Raw genomic sequence first — 22126 nt, 5'->3', positions numbered from 1 at the left:
TTACCGCATTTCCTGTTTAGCACGACTTTGCACAACGCCGGCTATTGCTGGATTCAATCGCCGAGATATCGCGTTATTATCAACGCATATCTCCATGGCGATCAAAAATCCGGCGATAGCGGTGAAATACGGGTTTATCACTGAGAATCCAGCGATACACCGGCAGTGCTAGGGGAATCCTTGTTAATAGGGAGATGTGGATTAGCCGTACAATCCACCTCCCATGTAACATATAGGCAAGTCAGGACTTTCTTAGATGTTAATTCCTGGCGATAACCGCGGTTAGCGTGGCTTTTTGTAACACTACATGTGTCCTGGGCCGTCTTGTAAATACGGCGAAGGACAGTTAGCAATATTTTCCTGTTAGTTTTGGCAGGGAACGCCTACTTTGCATCTCATTAGAGATGGAATGCGAGGTGTGTGGAATACGGCTGCTAACATGCACTAATGCATGTTAGCGCCGCATTGGTAATAGGGTGATATTATTATCTCTGCTTTTTCGGCTTTTAAAGCCAAAAAAGCAGAGATATGGCCCTTGTTAATATGCCCCTGCGTTCTTTGTAAATATTGTAATTTGGAAGACTAACTGTAAAGGCCACGAACCATTATTTGCGAACAGCTCTTTAAAAACTATCCCAAAGACATGTCACGTGATATCATAAGTGTAGTTTTCCTTTAGCAAAATATTCTACCATCTTCGTGTGTTTCCTAGCTCAAAGTTTACCCTCTGCCTTATCTCTGTGTACATCAACAGGTAAAAAGCCTTTTTCCATCAAATAACTGATATAGATGCTTCAGCCCAGCACCAAGTTTTGTTTGGAAAATTGTTGAGAGAGGATATTGATGGAGTGAAACACACTTCAAATCGCTTGCTCTTGAGAGCAGAAGAGTATTTGATATCCTGAAATAGCATGCCATAATTGGCCGCTATTTTAGGTTTGACTCATAAAAAAAAAGGTTAGATGGCCAAATCATATGTAAATAAACAATAACAGTGCCAGCTTCATTCGGGATGAGACCGGATAATTCAGTACTCATTTCACTGGAAAATGGCACTTGGAAAGGACATAATTCCACCTGGGGAACCACAATCAAGTATTGAAAATATTGATGGAAGAAATCACCCAATGTCCTAATCCCACTAACACCTATTTTTGTCAGAATGCTCTCTAAGTGGATGCTACACCGGAATAACTCAATAATGCTTATTCATGTAAGGCACTTGTGTTTTTTTATGTATTTTTGAGTGTTTTTTGTTTCTTTTAAGGCGGGAAGGAGGTGGGGGTGGGGTTGTCTTGTATGTTTATTTGTTATATCCCTCCCTTTCTAGAGCTTTATAGAAATTAATAACAGAATTTAAATAAAGGACAGCCAAGATTGTTTCAAGAAACAGACACAGACCATAGTAAAATTGCAATTTCTAAAGCAGAGCAACTCCAATATGGTATGTGGCTCCAAAAGATATATATTGCAAAAGGTAGGACATAAACAAACGCGATTCACCTAAAGTCTCACAGTGTAAATTATTAGTACATGGTGGGTAACAGATTTCTAGGATATTGGTAAATTCAGTCTTAATGAAGCATTGATACCCGTTCCAGTTCTGACTTTTGATTCCGCCTGTTGGACTGATGTCTGTTCATTGAGTGCCCTTTACCCACCCACGATGAACCAAATCGTCTTCATGGATGCATCAAGATAATCAGCAACTTCACTGTTGAAACAGCACCAAAGCTCTCTCCCTGCTCAGTGGTGTAGGAAGGAGGGGTGCGGTGGGTGCGGGCCACCCCAGGTGTCATCCCTGAGGGGGGTGACAAAATGTCACTAAGGGGGGTGACAAAATGACAAAATTCCATCCCCCTAGCTCTCACCTGTCGTCTTTAGTGTGGCACCGTCGCGGGACGGCAATCCGTGGATTCACCAGCACCTCCACTTCAAGGAGTCCTGCCGCAGGGCGGCAAATGCAGGTACCGCCCCAGGCTGTCTCAGGTCTAGCTACGCCACTGCACCCCTCCCCCGCCCCCACTGAACTGGGAACAGACTGACACTTCTGAGTTGACCTATTGTTGCAGACATGGCCCACAAACATACACTCATCAAAAGCATAGTTAAGACAGAACATGACATGTACTCTGGCCCCACTGGACCTCAATGGCCAGGCCACAGTCCAAAACTGTGAGATTTAGAAGGTGTTATCACAACGTCTTCAGAAGAGCAAAACAACCAACTTGTTAAAATGCAATAGAATACCTCTTCAAATCCATTAACTAAGAAACACAAAAACAAATCTATAAAAACATCCAAGAAATGACCTACCCAAGAGCACCATTGAACGTCTCCTGCTCAACCCAGTAACATCGAGAGGACCGCCTGCTGATCCTCGCATGTACTGCTTTGTCCACAAGCACACCCTATAAGAATGCATTGGGTCACTGGAATCAAGCACACATAAGATGTTGTATACTGACTAGCACATGTGCTTGAGAAATAGCATGTGCATCTCAAGATGTATTCCAATAATACCAAAAACAATTTCAGCTGTAGAAATAACCAGAGAATCAGGCAACAGTCACCAGAAACCAAGATCATATACCTTACGAGATGAAAGAAAAATACTCTTTTTCATGTACATGGCAAAAATCTAAGGTCTTCGTCCTGGCAAGGGAGTGACCCCACAGTACTATTCTCAAATTGTCTTTCATGACTTAAAGAGGGAGCTGTTTGGGCATAATGGAGATTGAAGCTGATTAGTTAGAATTTCAAGGTGGCAATGGATTCATTTTTAGTTGGACATACATGCAGAGAGGTAAATGATTTAAAAGACAGAGCTGATGTTATTGATGTGAGGGAAACCTTTGGGATAATGAATGTTCGAATGATGGCTAATCTCACTTCCACTCCTATTGTTCTCAGCAGCGCCCGTGCAGGTAAGAGTGGGGTAGGGTGGGGGGATTTCGACAGACGACAACAAGGGAAAATTAATTATTTATTTAATTTCCCATTGTGGTCATCTGTCGAATCCCCCCCAACCCCGCACCACTGCTATTACCTGCACAGGCCGCTGCTGATTGGTCTGATGTTAATCTCAGCTCCTCTAGACCTCTAGAACTTATTAAAAACTATGCAATAAAGCAGTGAGCGAAGAGGTGGTGGATGTGAGAATAGTAATATTTAACTTGAGAAATGATTCACTGAATTGGAAACAATGTATCTTTTAAGGATCAAGTTTCGGTGATGTAAATGCAAAAAGAGCTGAGAACATTTTTGAGGTGGAATACAATTTCAATCATAGATTTTAGTGGGTTGTGCGATCCTCGATATTTTACATTCGAGGCCTACTAGTAACTCATGCATCCATGAAGAAGAAACAAGTGTTAGCAAAGTTGTTTAATACAGGGAGAAAATGTGAAATGATTTGGTGCATGTCATAATACATCTGATAAAGATGTAAACATCAGTGACCAGGTGGTGCAACTGAGAATTTAAGTTATATATCGGCAGTCAGAATACCGGGTACAAAAATATCTACACAAAAATATCGATGTCCAGAATATCGAAGTTCTATCTACATAATAGTAAGTACAAAAATATCGAAAAAACAATATAGATGTCAAAAATTTCATTGTTAAAAATGTCCTTTTTTTATGTTTAAAAAATAATGTAAAATAAAGTAAATAATACATATAATTAAAAGAAACATAGTTCAAATTATTTTTAAATGTTTAAAATTATAACTAATACATTAGGGTGCCGATTCCGATCCGTTAAAAAAAATTACCGTACGACTCGTATCCGTATTTTTTTACGTACGAATCGTACAAGTCCCGTAAAACCGGTGAAGTACGATTCGTACTTTAAAAAATACATACGAATCGTATCGGGAAAAGGTCTACGAGACGTCCCCGGACAGTTTTACGTACGAGTCGTAAAACTGAAGTCCGAGCGCACAAGTCCGATCCGTACCGGCGTTCCGAATACACAAGTGTATGGAAAACGTCCCGTATGGAGCGAACTTTGTACGACCCCTACCCCGGGTACACTTGTGCCCGGGGTACGAGTCGTACAGCCCCCCAGCCTCACCCCACCTGCGTATGTCTGGTCGGTACCCCCCCACCCGCGTATGTCCGAACCGTACCCCCCACCGTATGTACGGTCCGTACATACGCGAGGATTGGGGTACGCCTGGGGTACGGTGCGGACATACGCGGGTGGGGGGTTACGGTGCGGACATACGTGGGTGGGGGGGTACGGTGCGGACATACGCGGGTGGTGGGGTACGGTGCAGACATACGCACCGTACATACGCACTGTTGGCCTATGTACGGTGCGTACCCCAACAGCGCGTATGTACGCATCGTACATATGCAATGTTGGGGTACGCACCGTACATGATGACACGTACGATGTGGTTGATGGCGTGTACGTCGCGTACCAGGCCCCCTTTTCGTCGTGCATCGCAGCGTACTTAGCTTTTCCGGCACTTTTTGGCTCCCGTAAAAAAATGGCCGTGCGGAGTGCTGTAGGTACGAATCGTACTTGCTGGTCCGTAAAATGCTGCCTGACTCCGTGCGGACGTCGCGTACGCACTGTCCAGGATCAGAATAGTAGGTATTTTTTAGCCGGACGGTGTTTTTTACGATTCGTACGGAAATGGTATCTCTGTACGATTCGTACTTGCTGGTTTGTAAGGTGGATTTCCCGGGTACGAGTCGTACGGAGAATACGCTCCGTATGACCATTCGTACCCGGGTTTTACAGGATCGGAATTGGCACCATAATGTAAAAATAAATTAAACATATATATGTATTAAATATAATACATATACTTACTTAATAATATTTATAAATAATGATTCTAATAACTTATAAATTGTTAAAAACATTTTAAAAATTATAAATACATATATAAAAAACAATAATACAATTAAAAATATAAAAATATATATAACAAATGGAAAAATTACAATATTTTTGATCTTTTTAAAATAAATTATATGCTACATTAACTAAAACAGTAGACAAAATATTGGATAGCGGAGGGAATACAAATTACTATTCCCACTCCAGAAAGTGCAACAGTAGGGAAAGGGTTGGATAGCATAGGGGTAAACATTACTATTCCCACTCCAGAGACTGCAACAGTAGGGAAAGGGTTGGATAGCATAGGGGTAAACATTACTATTCCCATTCCAGAGACTGCAACAGTAGGGAAAGTGTTGGATAGGGTACAGGTAAAAAGTACTATTCCCACTCCAGAGAGTGTAACTGTAGGGAAAGTGTTGGATAGCAGAGGGGTAAAAATTACTATTCCCACTCTAGATAGTGCAACAGTTGGGAAAGTGTTGGATAGCGAAGGGGTTAAAATTACTATTCCCACTCCAAAGAATGCAACAGTAGGGAAAATGTTGGATAGCATAGGTGTAAAAATTACTATTCTAACTCCAGAGAGTGCAAGAGTAGGGAAAGTGTTGGATAGCGTAGGGGTAAAACTTACTATTCCCAATCCAGAGAGTATAACTGTCGGGAAAGTGTTGGATATCAGAGGGTTAAAATGAACATGCTTATCAATTAAAATATTTTTTTTATTAAATAACCAATTAATTATGAATTAACAATAAATTAATTATGAATACCAATAAATTAAAATTAATATTTACTTTAATAAAATTAAATCATTACCCACCCTATTTCCCTATAAACCCACAACCCGCTCCTGAAATAAATTAACACACTTGAAATATTCATAAATCAATTATTAAAAATTAATTAACGATTAATAATTAATTAACAATACATTAATTAACAATACCAATAAATAAAAAATATTAATTACTTTATTATAATTAAATTACTTCCCACCCTATTCCCCTACTAACCCACAACCCGCTCCTAAAATAAATTAACACAATATGATAATCAATTAGTCAATTAATAAAAATGAATGACCAATTAATAATGAATTAACAATAAATTATGAATACCAATAAGTAAAAAGTAATAATTACTTTATTATAATAAATTACTTCCCACCCTATCCCCCTATACACCCACAACCCACTCCTAAAAAGAATGAACACAATTAATATAATTATCAATTAATCAATTAATACAAATTAATTACCAATTAATAATTAATTTACAATAAATTAATTATGAATACCAAAAAAACCAAAAAATTACTTTATCATAATTACATTTCTTCCCACCTTATTCCCCTATAAACCCACAACCCGCTACGGAACTAAAACGCAAATTGTAATTATAAATAATTAATAATTTCTAAAAAGTAATATTTAATTTACTATAATTAAATTACTTCCAATTCTATTCACCTATAAACCCACCACCCACTACGGTACTAAAACGCAAAATTTACTTTAAAAAAATTTACTAACTTCTAAAAATGTAAAACATATATTTAAAAAAAAAAAATACAATACTTGACACAAAATATAGAACATATACATATAAAATACATACTAAAATACATATCACTAATATAAACAGCGATATTATTAACAACAATATTTTTGCAAACGATATTACCAACTTCAATATTAACAAAAACAATATTTCTTACCTTCAGGTCTATATTCTTGTCACCGTTATTCTTGATGTCGATATTCTGACCCTTATATTTCCAACTCTATATTTCTGTAGTTCGAAATAAAAAACTCAATATTATGTCTGTGCACCATAGCAGGAATCCTCAAGGAACATTGTGGCTGACAAGGATATTATTTACATTTTTCAGATATAGATTAGGGAGATAAACCAAGATATTCAGAATTGTACGAGAAATGTTTGGGCACAAAGCGGCTAGGAGAATGGGTATGGAAGAGTTCTTGATGCGCTTAGCTTTCTAGTAGTGACTAGAGACTAAGGGCCTGATTTAGAGTTTGCTGTTTGGGTATTTACTTCATCAGGGCGACGGAGTGAAAGATTCTGTCGCTCGGAGGGCGTACATTCCTGCCAAATTTTGAGATGTCCGCCAGCCCAGTGGACATTTCTTGCATTTACAGGAACCCTTGTCACTGCGGTTCCTGTAAATGCATTGAAAGCTTGAGGGACAGCTCTGTCAACGTGATGGAGCCCTGCTCCAAACTTTCAATGTAGTTTTTTATTTTCAAAAATATAATCCCAAAGTGGGACTTTCTATTAGAAAAAACACAATGCGCCCCCTTGCCATGGAGTTTTCTCCAATGGCTTGGGGGTCATTTTACAGTTGTCACTGTCTTTTACCCCAGGCTTTACCTGGTGGTGACAGACAGTGAAAACTGGTAATTTGTCCAGCCATACTACATAGTGTGGGTGGACAAATGGACAAAGACCCGACGGCCCTTACTTTATCATGTCATCGGAGGTGTATGTCGACGGTGGAGACGCAATAGTCTCTCCGGTCAACACACTGAAGGTGCACCGAACTCTGAATGAGGCGGACGGACCTTCCGTTTGGCCAAAAGGGTCCTCTGCCATCGTTGCAATGCAGTACTCTCTCCACCAAACTATGATTCGGGCCTTAGGTTTGTATAACTGGACAGACACTTAACTCAGGCTGAGATCAAGGATACAATTTCAAGAATTAAGTACCGGCCTGTTCAGATACACTTTATCACAAATCAGAATAATCTTTAAGCTCCATGTTTTTTTGTGTTATGTGCTACTCCTACTTACTTTGCATGAGTAGTATATGTGCATTATATTAAGTACAAGCAATAATAAGTGTTGCAAGAAAAAATTATTCAATTAAAGACCTACAGGCTGGGAAGCCCACTGGAACTCATGGTTTTACTAGCAAGTTTTACAAGTCCTTTAAAAAGCAATTATCTCCAATTTTGAGAAGATAATATAGTAAAAGTATCTTAGTGGTATCGCTAATAGAGAGATGAAAGGGTTCATTATATCATTAGGTAGCCATAGTAGGTAAACATCTATATTGAATGTTGATTTAAAAATGTAAACACAAGGAGATGATGGACGGAGTGCTGAAACTTTTCAGACACACATGTCTTCCCCGGACCGGAATCAAGCATCCTGGGACCGGTTTCGTGCTAACAGCCCTCATCAACCAGGCCAGTTTGAATCCAGTGGCAAAGTGAGCAAGGGACCCACGTCTGGGCATACTCTGCCAACTTAGGGCGAACAAAGCAAACACAAGGAGATGATGGACGGAGCGCTGAAACTTTTCAGACACTCACCCCCAGTCACAGATCTGGGATGAATCCATCATCGTTCTTTAGCTCACTTCGCAACCCCAGTTCAGACACCGCTATACTAGTTTTGACCCTGTGCCTCATGGGAACAGTCCAGCCCAAACTGCAAAGCCATGTCTTCCCTGGACCAGAAACAAGCATCCTGCGACCGGTTTCAGGCTAACAGCCCTCATCAGCCAGGCTAGCTTGAATCCAGTGGCAAAGTGAGCAAGGGGCCCACGTCTGGGCATACCCTGCCAACTTAAGGCGAACAAAGCAAACACAAGGAGATCTGGGTCTGAACTGAGGTGGCAAAGTGAGCTAAAGAATGATGATGGATTCAACCCAGATCTGTGACTGGGGGTGAGTGTCTGAAAAGTTTCAGCGCTCCGTCCATCATCTCCTTGTGTTTGCTTTGTTCACCCTAAGTTGGCAGGGTATGCCCAGACGTGGGTCCCTTGATCACTTTGCCACTGGATTCAAGGCCAGAATTACACATCCGGATCACTGTCTTGGTTTATGCCATGGCACCCCCTTAACCTACTGCACCAGGTGCAAAGCATGACAGTGCACTTAATTACACTAATATATAGCTAACATATGCCATCCTCAATACAGGTGAAAACTCTGACAGTTCATGTCTGCGCTGGGGAAAGCTCATTGGTGAAAGACAGAGCTCTGGTGTGAAACTTTTCCTGCAGGCAGTCCCGCCTCAGTTTTCTGAGACTTCCTTGACCCTCTCCCAAGTAGTGCCCTGACTGCGCAAATGTGATTATCTACAGATTGTAGTTGTGGGGAGTGAGAGTTCCATAGTCTGATACGTTAGACAGAAAAAGGTCTTCCACTCACCTAACCATATCTGAATTCCGGCACAGAGATCTCTTACTGAATCAGATTTAATAGGATATTGACCCATACTTTTAGGCCAAAGAAGGTCATTCCAGATGTTAGGCTTGTTAAGGATGATTAAGATGTCTGACTTGGAAGGATTACGTTTTAAACAGCTTCATTCATCCACCAACGTACACAGTCTACAACAAAAGGAAGCCTCTCAGGTGAAGTATCTGCCCTATTCCCACTGATGACCATCAAGCATAGAGTATAGTCTACATACATAAAGAAGTATAAACCAACTAGCAAGAAATTGGGTTATTAGTTGTGCAGGATGTGAGGCCTGTGCAAGTAACAGGTCCACAATTCTCTCCTTACCGGGAACCAAGTACCCCATTGTAGCACTTGACTCTCTCAGGGTAGTGTATCAGAGCAGTCCAAGGCCTAGCCATAGAAGGTAGTGTGGGCTAGTAATCTCCCTTAGCTGGCACTTAATAACAACACTCAATAAATGATTGTCCAGTATGCACTTTTTCTTTGAAAAAGTAAAAGCTCATTTATCACACTGAAGCTATTAAATACTGCACATTGATGTACAAATATATACATAAGGTTGTGAAAATAACTTTGGTGACATTCTGAAATTACATTTTCCACCTATGCCAAATGCAATATCACAATAAGAGGAGTGTAATTGTAAATAAAGCAGGGCTATTGGCTTTGTCAAGGGATCACTACATTAAAATATAAGGCAAGCCTATTGCTTTGTCAAGGGGTCACTACATTAAGTTAAAGGGAATAATCACATACTAGGATTGCCGATTATAGGAATGAAATCACTAACCATGGGCTCCAGGTATCATGGAGTTTCACGCACTGTGGCTCCTTCTTTTTTCTTGCACCAGCTCCCGGGGAGATGGGGGCAAGGGGCACTAGGCATTCCGAAAAGAGGGCCCTCCCCCAGGCAAATAAATGAATACTTCTGTGCCACTGTGGGGGTATCTTTAGAAATTGTGGCATACTCTGTTTCACGTGCAGGGGTATAAGGTCACATTTTTTAACAGTAAATGTCTTGGCCCTGTTGGGTGAAGTTTAATGATCTTGGGCTCATTGTACTCCTGGGGGGGAGCTCCAGTCACCAGGAGCATTTTCAAAAGACTCCTGGCCTCTAAACGGTGGACTTTGTGTGGAGCTAGAATTACTGAATCCCTGAACCAGTCTTCTCCTCTCCTGGCTCCTGGTGCTCCTCTTCTGCTGGTGAGGACTTCATGCACAGCCTCCCCACTCTCTCCAGAAGAGCACCCTCCTGCTCACACTTTCAAGCCCCAGAACCTCCTGGCTGTCTTGCAGGGCACTTGGAGTGGCAGAGACCAGATCTTTCCCCAACTGGTCCTCAGACGACATAAGGGGGCCAGACTCATCTAGTTCTGAGGGTCAGCTGGAGACAAAGTCCTTAGCAGGGCATCAGATGGCTTCTCCTTTGTGTTGCCCAAAGTGCTGCTGTTGTCACTGTTCAGATCCAGGGTCTTTCTCACAGTCTCTCCCTTGGTTAATAAGTGTGGGTGAACAGTTCTACAGGCAAGCACCCCTGGCCAGTCCTAGGATAATGCATTATCCCTCCACCCTTGTGTGCACAGTGTCTGGGACAATCCAATATAACACCATTAGGTTTTTTCTGTGAAGATGCTCTTCTGAGGGCCTCAGCTCCACCCTTAGCTGACATCACTGTTAGATACTTTCCACTCAAAACTTCAAAAGGGAGCCCCTCCAGTTTTGGCTCCAAATGTCTGGGCTTCCTACTTGGTTCCCTGGGCCTGGACTGTCCCAACCCAGGTGCAGTGTGGTAGCTAATTGCCAGATGTAGATTTATCTCTTCACTCCTTTCTTCTCAGGAACCGAGTCAATCACTGATTATTGCTTCCTTTTGTAGGGAGGTCTTTATTCCCTCTTCTGGGAAGGAGAGTAATTAACTTGGCCCAGCAGGGGAACAAAGGGACTGGAATCTGATTATAAGCTGAGCCAGAGAAATATGGCAATTCTTGACAATCCATGAGATGTACATGTATGCTATTGAGACATGCATATTCAAACTCAACATGCATATTTCCCCCCAGTTTGACCCCTCGCTGGACTGTGTATGCCTAAGTTTAGCAAAAATGCACTTTTATGTGAATTTCACCTCTCTGTATAAAGCAGTGAAGCACTACAGATTTTACAGTGAACTCTTCTTACATTTATATGAATGCCCACTAATATTATAAGGCCTACCCCAGGTCAGCACCTATACTTGCAGAGTCCGTTCTGTGCCATGCAATTACCGATCTGCTCACAATGGTAGTCTCAAGTGCGCGTTCATCCATGTTCCCATGCAACCAGTCGAATGTCCCTTACACTAGTGGTGCAGAAGTGGCCTTATCATAAAAGGCAGACACTGGTGGTAAACACGCTCAGTTCATTTACCATGAATTTCATGTGTGTGAGACTAAGGTAGGAAAACTCACCTACAGTAAAAGTCCAAAAACCTGGTGTTCAAAAATGAAAAACCTGGGTGGACTAAACTGGGGGGAACCAATTCTGTTACACAACTTATTGCAGCAGGCATGTCAAATGAGTCATATACAAGTTGAGCAATGTGGGGGTGGATAATGGATAGCTTTTAGACACCCCACATTTGATTGACCTGTAGGTGGAGGTAAAGCAGTTGAGCTGTACTGGTTATGATCTTCCAGTTCAAAAAGGACCTTAGCCCCAGATATACCAATCCTTTTTGCATTCGCAAATGGCTAGATTCACAGAATTGGATCATTTGTGACAGCAAAAAGCATTTTGGTATATATGAAACCCAAATTGCGATTTTGTAACACAATTTTAGTTTCCGACTGCATACCCCTTCCATTTTGTGAATGTTGAAATAAATATTTATTAAGGGTAGCAGTGTCTCATGGACCACTGCCTACCCTTATAAATATTTGTTACAAGTTTAGTTTTCTTTTAAACACTTCCAATTTCTCTTAAAGCAGATTAAAAAAAAAATGATATTTAAAATCAATCAAAGACACGGCGGTCTGCTGACCTCCCTCTGATGGATCCGATTCACAGTGGGTCACAATTTGCGACCTACCTCTTTAATATTCATGAGACAGGTCGAATTCCGAACCACTGTGAAGCGACCTATTAGCACATGAGTCGGTTCGAAAGATTAGAGAAAAGTTGGTGCCCAATTTGCGACTCCTTTTACCGAATTCATTCTTAGTACATCTGGCCCCTAGTTACTGCTGAAATATGCCTCCAGTGGGAAGATACTACAGTAGGGCATCATGGGCAATGGTGTTGAAGGCTATCAAAATGGCTAAAAGGACCAGGGCCACACGGTTGGAATTTCAGAGTGATGTCTGACAGGTTAGGATGACATTCCATCCCAATCGTCAAATGTAGAACTGCCTGAACCAAAGATGAAGTTCCAGGCGGAACAAAATATCAGAGGGAGAAGAGAATGGAATGCAGAGAGAGAGTGAGTAAAAAACTAATGTGGCCAGGTCTTCTGCGGCACCACTGTCTCCCATCTCACGTTAGGTATCACAGTGATGGTATCAACCAATATACTCAGGTATGGGACTGTCTGTATAACCAAGAAAAAAGCATATACGACTTTACTAACAGACATTAACATATGGAACTTGCTAAGATGTTAGAATGCCACAATCACCTGCTTCATGGGGATGGGTTGCAGAGTACCTAAACCAAACTGGAGGAAACCGGTAAGACAGCAGGTAAGCAAGGCAAGGAAACATTGCAAGGGAAAGAGAACAGGGCAAAAGGAACACACCAATGTAGCACAGCTGAATCAAAGCCCAAGAGCCAAGGTCAGGAAAGCAGGCAAATGTCAGGAACACTGAGAAAACTGTAGATTGGAAAAATAACAAAGGTGAGGAGCAAGCCAGTATGTGAACTTCCCAGCAAACAGAGAGCCAAAGCAGCATGGACATTTGCAAGGCAGCTTCGATCGCCTAACTGTTGTTAAATTGTGCCAGTGCCTGTCTCGACCTGGAAGTCCCGCACCTTAACCTTAGTGTCTTTGTAGGTCATGGCCTCCAAAAGACAGACATCACAGTCTTAAAGGAGAATGCTTACATAGTCTTCTGGACAACAGGTCTTGAACTTCCCATCTCCTGTTGATGCCTGTGACCGACAATACTTTTTTCGATCAATAAATGCAGTTAATCTACTACCAAAGTAGCAACCAGGTCGGTTTACAGTTCTTGTCGAAAACCCACCAGAAGTGGGTCTAGAAGTGAGTTGGTTACTACCAAACACTGTCGCTGGGCAGTTACCACTCACGCCTACAGTTTAACTGGGTAGGAAAGCAGAGTAATGTGCAGAACTGCCGGTTGGCCAACAGGCACATGCATCAAGGTAGGATTTTGCGAGTCCTTAATTGCGATTATTCAGGAATCGCAATTAAGGACTCGCAAAAGCCTATGCATGTAGGAATCGCTATAAAAATAGCGATTCCTACACATTCCTTATTTGCGAGTCGCAAAGTGCGATTAGCAAATAAGGAATGGCTTCCCATTCATTCCTATGGGCCTACAGGCCCTTGGGAATGAATGGGAAATTGCTCATGCAATTTCAAGGGTGCAAGGGTGTCAAAAGGACTCCCTGTTGCACCCCTGAAATTGATCTGTGCACAAATGTTGCACACACACACATGTCCCAAGGACATGTGTGTGTGTAACCTACAACTTTGAAAAATGCACTTTCAAAGTTTTTGCAAATTACCATGAAGTTCAGCTTCATTGAAATTTGCGCCCCCTAGTAGCGAAATCGCTACTTCACAGTGGTTCTTGAATGGCATTAAAGGAATCGCAAAATGCGATTCCTTAAATGCAATCGCAATTTGAGAACTTGCAATTAATTGCGAATTCTCAAATTGCGAGGGCCTTGACTCTTGATGCATCGCAAAAGCTAATTTTGCGATCGCAAACGGACGATTTTTTGCGATTCGCACAGTTTGCGATCGCAAAAAGCTTTGATGCATGTGCCTGCAAGTGCGTTCAATGTAGGCTTTTTCGGTAGAAGGCGCACAATAACTTCTTTTAACTCTGTATTATTCTGCTATTAAGGAACCTATCTTTGTTGTTGCTATTATGGATAGCGAAATACGATAAAATAGAGTGGCAGTAGTGCCTCTAAACAGCCACAAAGAAAGCTCTTGACAGCATAAATAAGCAATATATAGTTTTATTCTTAAAAGTGAGGGGCTTGAGCCAGATATTTTGATAACAGATACAGTCTTTTTATACAAACTCGAAGGTTCAGTCGATGCCTAATGGAAGCCCCAGAGGGTACTCACAGACAAGGCTAAAGAGGGATGTCCCCTGTCCCAAATACGTTTCAGTATTGCTTTGGAACCCTTAGGTGCAGAACTGCAGGCGCTGTAAGAAGATTCATGGTCTTGGGGTTGGTCTGGATAAGAGGAAGTTAGGCGTTGTATGAAGATGAGATGCTTATGTACAGTTATTTTGGGACTTATTAATAGATGTTCTGGATTTATCTCAGTCTACATTCCAATTGGAAGGGAGAGTTGGGGAATATTGTTTAGTATCAAGTGGGATTTGACTGTATATTAAGTCTCCAAGTACATTTTGACATGTATAGGAAATGATCTCAGCCTAATGTATGTTTCAGAATGCACACGAAACCTGCAAAGATAAACAATTTAAATTGCTTGAATCTGATAAGTGTTGCACATGTTAGAGGTAGTAATTGCATAGAGTTTATGTAATTTAATAGAGTTGGTGTGGTTTTCAGTTGGTGTTAGTGTTAGTTTCCGATTTTAGGGTGAAGTGTTGTCTTTGGGCATAAGTTGATTGACTATAATACGGGTTTATGGATACAAAAGGCAATACTGATAGCAAAAACAGTTTATTTTGAGGACATTGAAATGCATACGTCATTGTAAGGCTGATGGGTGGATTCATTGTCTTTATAAATTGACAACAGTAGAAAGGTTCACTTTTGCTGCCAAAAGACAAGTATTTTTTTCTGAAAGTTTGTCGGAAATTCACAGATTTATACAACTGATATGAAGTTGTAGGTTTACATTTTTTTTATTTTCATGAACCACCAGAGATGATGAGCTTGTCTGAAAGATAAGCAAGAGTGCTGGTTGTGATGGCTCTAAATGATGCAGCTAGTTTCGAAGATGGTGCGGGCCATCAAGGGGAGCCAATGGAGTTCCATAAGGGTAGGGGTAATGTGACTATATTTCTTCAGACCCTGGATGAGTGGTGCTGCGGTGTGTGGAATGTCCCTCAGGGTTGCCAGAGTGGAGTCTGGAAGGCACATGAAGTAGGGCTTTACCACCATCTAGATGACAGAGTATAATGGCTTGAACAGAAGTTCTAAAGTCGCTTTCTGGAAGAAATAGTTTGACATTTGAAGGACTGGGCTATTCTAAGGCCCAGCGGTGCCAGGGGACAACACCTGAAACCTTCGTGGGTTACCTGCTCCGGCGTACAAAACACAGAGACACGGGACACTTCCTGCGGCGTCAAAGATCAGCGTTTATTTACTGCAGGGATACAGAAATCGCAAGAAGTACACAACGTGTAGGTTCTGAGAGACTGCTTCAAATTGCACAAGTGGATCGCTCCTTTTATACACATTTTCGTCATTGCACAACATGACGAACAAAAGGTTACAACTCAGTTCCCACAGTAAACTTCAAAAAGGTCGCACTCATGTTTCAGAAGCCCGGAACATAATTACAGCAGCATTGACGGTTCCCAACTGTAAAAGCACATTATCCCCACATTAAGCACATTCCATTCCGACTGTAAACGAATTTAGGAGAAGGGACAGGAACAGATGCAAAGGAAAAACAAGGATGCACAACAGATTGGAAAAAGAGTGTAAAGAGCAATATCGGAAACTCGATTGCAGGATCAAAGGACTCGTGCCTAATGCATGCATGACTGAAACAATAGACTGGCACGGCAAGATGAGCCTCGAGCGGAGCCATCTGCCTTTGCCGTGTCAACCCCCTCATCATAAAGACACCTTCAAAGGAACACGTGTCCTCCACGAAAGCTTGGGAATCCCAGGGTCATGAAGCGGACAAGGTCCGTTCGCTGGCTACTTGAGGGCAAGAGACAAAATGGATGCCGTATCTAAGATGGAACCCAAAGGTTCAGATGGACATACCCAGGAATGAGACGAACCGTACATAGTAGCGTAGCGAAAACGCGTACACCCACTAAACTCGTCATTTGCGGTTCGTAGATACCAAACTCGTCCATATTCGAACACACCCAAGAAGTGCCATTACGATTCTCACGGAACCTCAGACGCTCCTTTTGCCCTCATGTAGGCAAGCACTAGTCGAGATCAGAATCGATTTCGATATTCATCAAATCGTTCAGTTGTTGCTGGAACATCATTCTATCCATCAATGTCTCCTTGATAACAGATGGCCGTCTTATACACGTTGTGGCACAAAGACCACATAAGGCAGGACCACACTGCACACAAAGACAACACGTGAACAAAAACGTTACAACAACCCCTACGATCATCAGAATCTTCCAACCCCAAGTTGATATCAGGCCCCAAAACCATCCTAGAAGTGTCCAACCACCTTCGTCCACGTGTATGGACTCGGAGATCTTATGTAACTTCGAGATGGCTTGATAAACAGTTGGAGCGTTGTCAGGGATGAAAATGCAACAACTCGAATGGATCACTTTGCACACACCACCTCTATCTGCTAGAACAACGTCTAGAACCATCCGGTTCTGCAACGTCATAAGTCTATCCGCCTGAAGTTCTGCTGTTAAATTACCAAGAGCACTCGAAGTTATGTTAGCAGTCGACTCTACCACACGGGTCAACTGTCTCAGGTTCCTACTATTAACCATAGGTCCCCAAAACGGCAAGAAACCCTTAAAGAAGTCTCCTGCTTCTTGACCGGCAGTGTCTTCTTCACTAATAACGCCTCTCACAACTCTAGTCTTGTGATAGTCTGAGGCAACTGTAAAAGTTGGTGGCAAAAGATTCGCAATATAACAGGTACCCGAGAAGTCACGGGGCAACCATGTATATGCACGCTCATAACATACGAAATAGGTACCCTTGGCAGTCAAGAAAACAGGGGAAGAGAGCGTTGGTAAAACATACGTATCAGTACAAGCACTCTTCCCAAGTTGTGCTCTCGGATTTCGACCAAGACCTTTCAAGCAGAAGTTACCGATGTGGGGTACGATCCATATTGGAGACGAGCTCTTAAGCTGTCTATCACCCACTGACATACTATACTCAGCCTCACTCAGATCTTTATAGGCTTGCACCTCTTCATCTGGAATAAGCGATGCATCAAAAATATCTCTATCTAAATCAGCAATCGCTATCGCCAAAGGCTTGTGGTACGGACCAGGACCGAAGTTTGCAGAACGTGGCTCTTGACTGGGGTAGGAATCTAGTGCACTACGGAACATAGTTTGGAATGCTCGAGCTGACCCTTGGGAGCTATAAGAGAGAACCAAATACGGAATACCCCTATCCATGGTATGTGGCATTAACCCGCACACCCAACAATTGGTAGTATTCATCACCAACTGATGCTGATGTAGGAGTTGAACGAAGGAATTATTCATGAATTCCGCGCGCCTAACCTGTTCATGTTGGGGCAGAGGATGAAAGGAATGTGGAGAAACAGTGGTAATAGAACTTAGTTTAGGAGAAAAAGTAGGTGAAATGGAAGGCAATAACGATTGTACCAAATACACTCCACCCACCAACAGCATAGATACAGTCAGAAACAGCAGGAATACCTGAAACAAAAAACATTTTGTTCGTATAATCTTATGCAATTTTGATCTTTGCGCCGACACTCTTTCTACTTCCAACAGCTTAGAGAATGCCATCCTCTAAAAACCGTCCGTGACGTCCTTGACGCACTTTGTTCTGAGTAGCGATTATCAATTCCCAGGAGTTCCCAGGAGTTGACAAAAAGTAACCGACCTAGTGTCAGGAACCTGCTAAACAGAAAGGAGTACCCGCACGGCCCTACGGTTAACCCGGATGATAGGTTTTCTTAAACAAACACTCAACTTAATAAAAATCTCTTAGCTGTAAAGAGTACACATAAAAAGGACCTCAAAAATCAGAAAAGGATGTAATTGTTCTTAATGTTCGCGGCAACAGTAAAGGAAAATATAAGAAAAATTTTATTAGCCTTTGTCACGTGGGCGAAGAAAATATCGATTTCTTCCAGGTCGAGTCTACTCTTCAAATAATTGTTCAACTGGTGAAACAGTGTTCAGTCGATCAGATGACAATGCAGACCTTGAGTTCTCCAAAACTGACGGCTCAACAGATGTGTCTGGCTGCAATGAATTGTCTCTTTCAGGTTGAGCATCACTAAACGGCACAAAACATAGAGGGGTCTTGGTTTCCGTTGCCGCAATACCAGTTCTCACCCAACTGTCTGCTGGTGAAGGGATCGGAACTTTCTTGGTATGGGTGGCGTGAACCCAGTTCTTCCTGCCTTCCAACCGAACTGCAGTCCTTGTAGCCAGCAGCACTTGGTAGGGACCCACGAATCTCGGCTCCAAGTTACGTTTTCTGCCAAAATTTCGGGTAACAACCCAGTCACCCGGTTGAAGCCGATGTCCAGGACCCTCTGTGCCGGTAAAGCTTCAAAGACCTGTTGATGAATTAACCTCAGTTTAGCAGTCAGATCATGAAGATAATCAATTAGCATTGGATACTCAAGACTGTCAAAGGCCTTAGGCCTCGGGACTCCCCAAATGTTCGCAGGGCGGCCGAACACAATCTCATATGGGCTAAGCCCTACTCGAGAGTGCACAGTCGCTCTGGTCGATAAGAGAGCCAGAGGCAAGGCATCAGGCCATGACAAACCAGTCGTAGCTTGTATCTTCGCAAGTTTCAGCTTCAGAGTACCATTGTACCCTTCAACCAAACCCGCTGCCTGGGGATGATTGGCGCTATGGAATTTCTGTCGAATTCCAAGGCCCTTACACACACTCTGCATCACACTTCCCACAAACTCGCTTCCGTTATCTGACCACACAATCCGTGGCATTCCATACCGAGGAAAGTATTCCTTCAGTAGGACTTTCGCTGTGGACAGGGCAGTATTATCCTTAAGAGGATAGGCCTCGATCCATCTGGAGAACGCACAAACCACAACCAAAACGTACTTCAGATTATTGCATCTCTCCATATGGATAAAGTCCAGTTGGATAACCTCAAAGGGACAGGCAGGAGGAGCAAAATGACCAGGTGGAGTGGGGGTGCCCTTGCCAGGATTATGCATCAAACACACCATACAACTCTTAACCACCCTCTCAGCACATTTAGTAATACCATCGTTCTTCCATACAGGGGACAATAACTTACATATACCTTTCGCACTGATGTGCGACAAGCCATGAGCCATAGTCACAACAGCTAGCACATATGCATCCGGTAACATCCACCTCTGATATTCTGACAAGTCAACCCAACATCCATGCGTGTCTAACTTTCCCGTGCTTTCTTTCCACTTGATCTTTTCAGTTTCAGTGGCCTCATTCTGAATTGCTTTCACGCTCTCAACAGTGTCTTCACACATACCAGTCTCCGTCGGCCACCTCACTGAACTCGTAACATACATTCGGGTTGCAAGGTTCTTAGCCGTTTCTTTAGCAATCTCATCCGCAAATGCATTACCACGACCAACGTCATCCGTAACCTTTCGATTCGCACTACATTTAATGATCGCCACTTGTTTAGGCAATGTAAGTGCATCCAAAAGATCGTTCACGAGCTGTCCGTTTTGGATCTTCGTACCATGCGATGTCATATATCCTCTTTCTCTCCACAGTCGACCAAAACTATGTGCAACACCAAACGCATACTGACTGTCGGTAAACACATTCACTCGCTTTCCCTTAGATAAAACACACGCTCTTGTCAACGCAATCAATTCTGCCGCTTGCGCTGAATTCTGACTCAATCTCGCAGTTTCCACAACCGTACTCAACGTCACTACAGCATACGCAGTCGTCACATCACCATTCGACAACTTAAAACATGAACCATCAACATACAAAGTGCCATCGGGGTCTGTCAATGGAGTGTTTTTCAGGTCCACCCGACCCTTCGTTTCTTCCTCAGTTCGTAAATAACAATCATGTGGTGGTACATCATCTGATTCCATATTAGTCGGCAACAATGTCGCCGGATTCAGCACATTACAACGCTTGATCTGTATATGACTTGCCAAAAGTGTCAACTCATACCCGGACAACCTTGCACTCGTCAGATGCTGAGTTTTTGTCCGATTCAGAAGAGTGTCAACTGCATGCGGAACCATCACTATGAGCATATTATCCATGACCAGACCTGCGGATTGTCGAATAGACACCGCAGCTGCCGCTGTCGCTCTCAAGCAACTTGGCAACGCTCTAGCTACCGGGTCTAAAGTCGCGGAAAAATACGCACACGGACGCTGCTTACCACCAAATTGTTGCGTCAAAACACTCAACGCACAACCTTCTCTCTCGTGAACGTATAGTGTAAACGGTTTACTGTAATCAGGAGTACCTAACACAGGAGCCGAACACAGCGCATCACGTAGTTCAGAAAAACTTTTCTGACATTCTTCCGTCCATGGCAAAGGAATCGAAACATCCTTGCACGTGAGAGCTATCAATGGCTTCGCTAACAGTGAAAAGTTTGGAATCCACAGCCTGCAGTATGACGTGATACCGAGAAAGGCACGCACATCTCTCTGAGTTGTTGGCACAGTCATTCGAGCAATTGCTGCGATTCTTTCAGGGGTCAACCTTCTTCCCACCTTTGACAATAAGTGACCTAGATAGGTTACTTCTTGACAACAATGTTGTAGTTTAGAAGGTGACACTTTGTGATGTAAGTCACATAGATGCTGTAACAGTGATACTGTAGCAGTTCTACAAATCTGTTCAGTGTCAGCAGCTACCAACAGATCATCAACGTACTGAATCAAGGCCGCACCAGCTGGTAACACAAACGCATCAAGTTGACTCTTAAGAGCTTGGCTGTAGATCGATGGACTCTCACAGTAGCCCTGAGGTGCGCGTTTGAACCTGAAGCTGCGACCACCTAATGAGAAACCGAATAGATCTCTGCTTTCCTCAGCAATTGGAATGCTAAAGAAAGCATTCTTCAGATCAATTACCGAGAACCATGATGCAGAAGCTGGAATCAGAGTCAGCAAAGCCGTAATGTCAGGCACCACGGGAAACTGTGGAATAACAATTTTATTTACCTCCCTTAAATCAATAACAAAACGATACACAGGAGGCTTGGATGGATCAGTTCGTTTCAAAATAGGTAACACAGGACTATTACACACGTTACCCCGAGTTTCTTCAATGACATCTTTATCGATCAAATCGTAAATGATCGCTAATAGTGCTCGTTCTCCATCAAGAGAGATACGATACTGGGGAATGCGTGGCAGTCGCACGTTGGATTTCAATTGAACAACATAAGGTGGTATATCCAGCAGGCCCACATCATTGGGACCTGTTGCCCACAAAGACTCAGGAAGAGAACTCAATTCCGGTGGGAGCTTATCAGTCGACAAATACATAGGAGAGATCACTCTCTGACCCAACGTAAGCTCCACTCCCGCAGGAGAACAGTACAAAGTCGCATATAACCGCTTCAACAAATCCAGGCCCAAAAGATTCTCACCACAACCAGTAGTCAAAATCAAAGGAGCTTCTAACTCACGAGACCCAATTGTAAGGGGCAAAGGGCTAGAAACTGGATTGCTAACAGGGGCGCCAGAGAATCCAACGGAAACATTCGTTAAGCCAGACAAAGGCGTGCCAGGGAGTTTCGAATGCATAATGGAACTTTTCGCTGCACCAGTGTCCAACAGAAAAGGCTCAACTACGCCCAATGTGGTAACTGCGACATAAGGCCCTCTCTGATCAACCGGAACTGATACTACTCCCTTCCTTTGTCTATGGCTGTCCTAGTAATTACCGTCAGCATCAACATCATGTTCGACATAATAGTCGTCCACATGATACTGTGCAGATCTA

Source organism: Triturus cristatus, chromosome 6, assembly GCF_964204655.1.
Source record: "Triturus cristatus chromosome 6, aTriCri1.1, whole genome shotgun sequence".
Taxonomy (NCBI): Eukaryota; Metazoa; Chordata; class Amphibia; order Caudata; family Salamandridae; genus Triturus; species Triturus cristatus.
Note: the sequence above shows the minus strand (reverse complement) of the source record.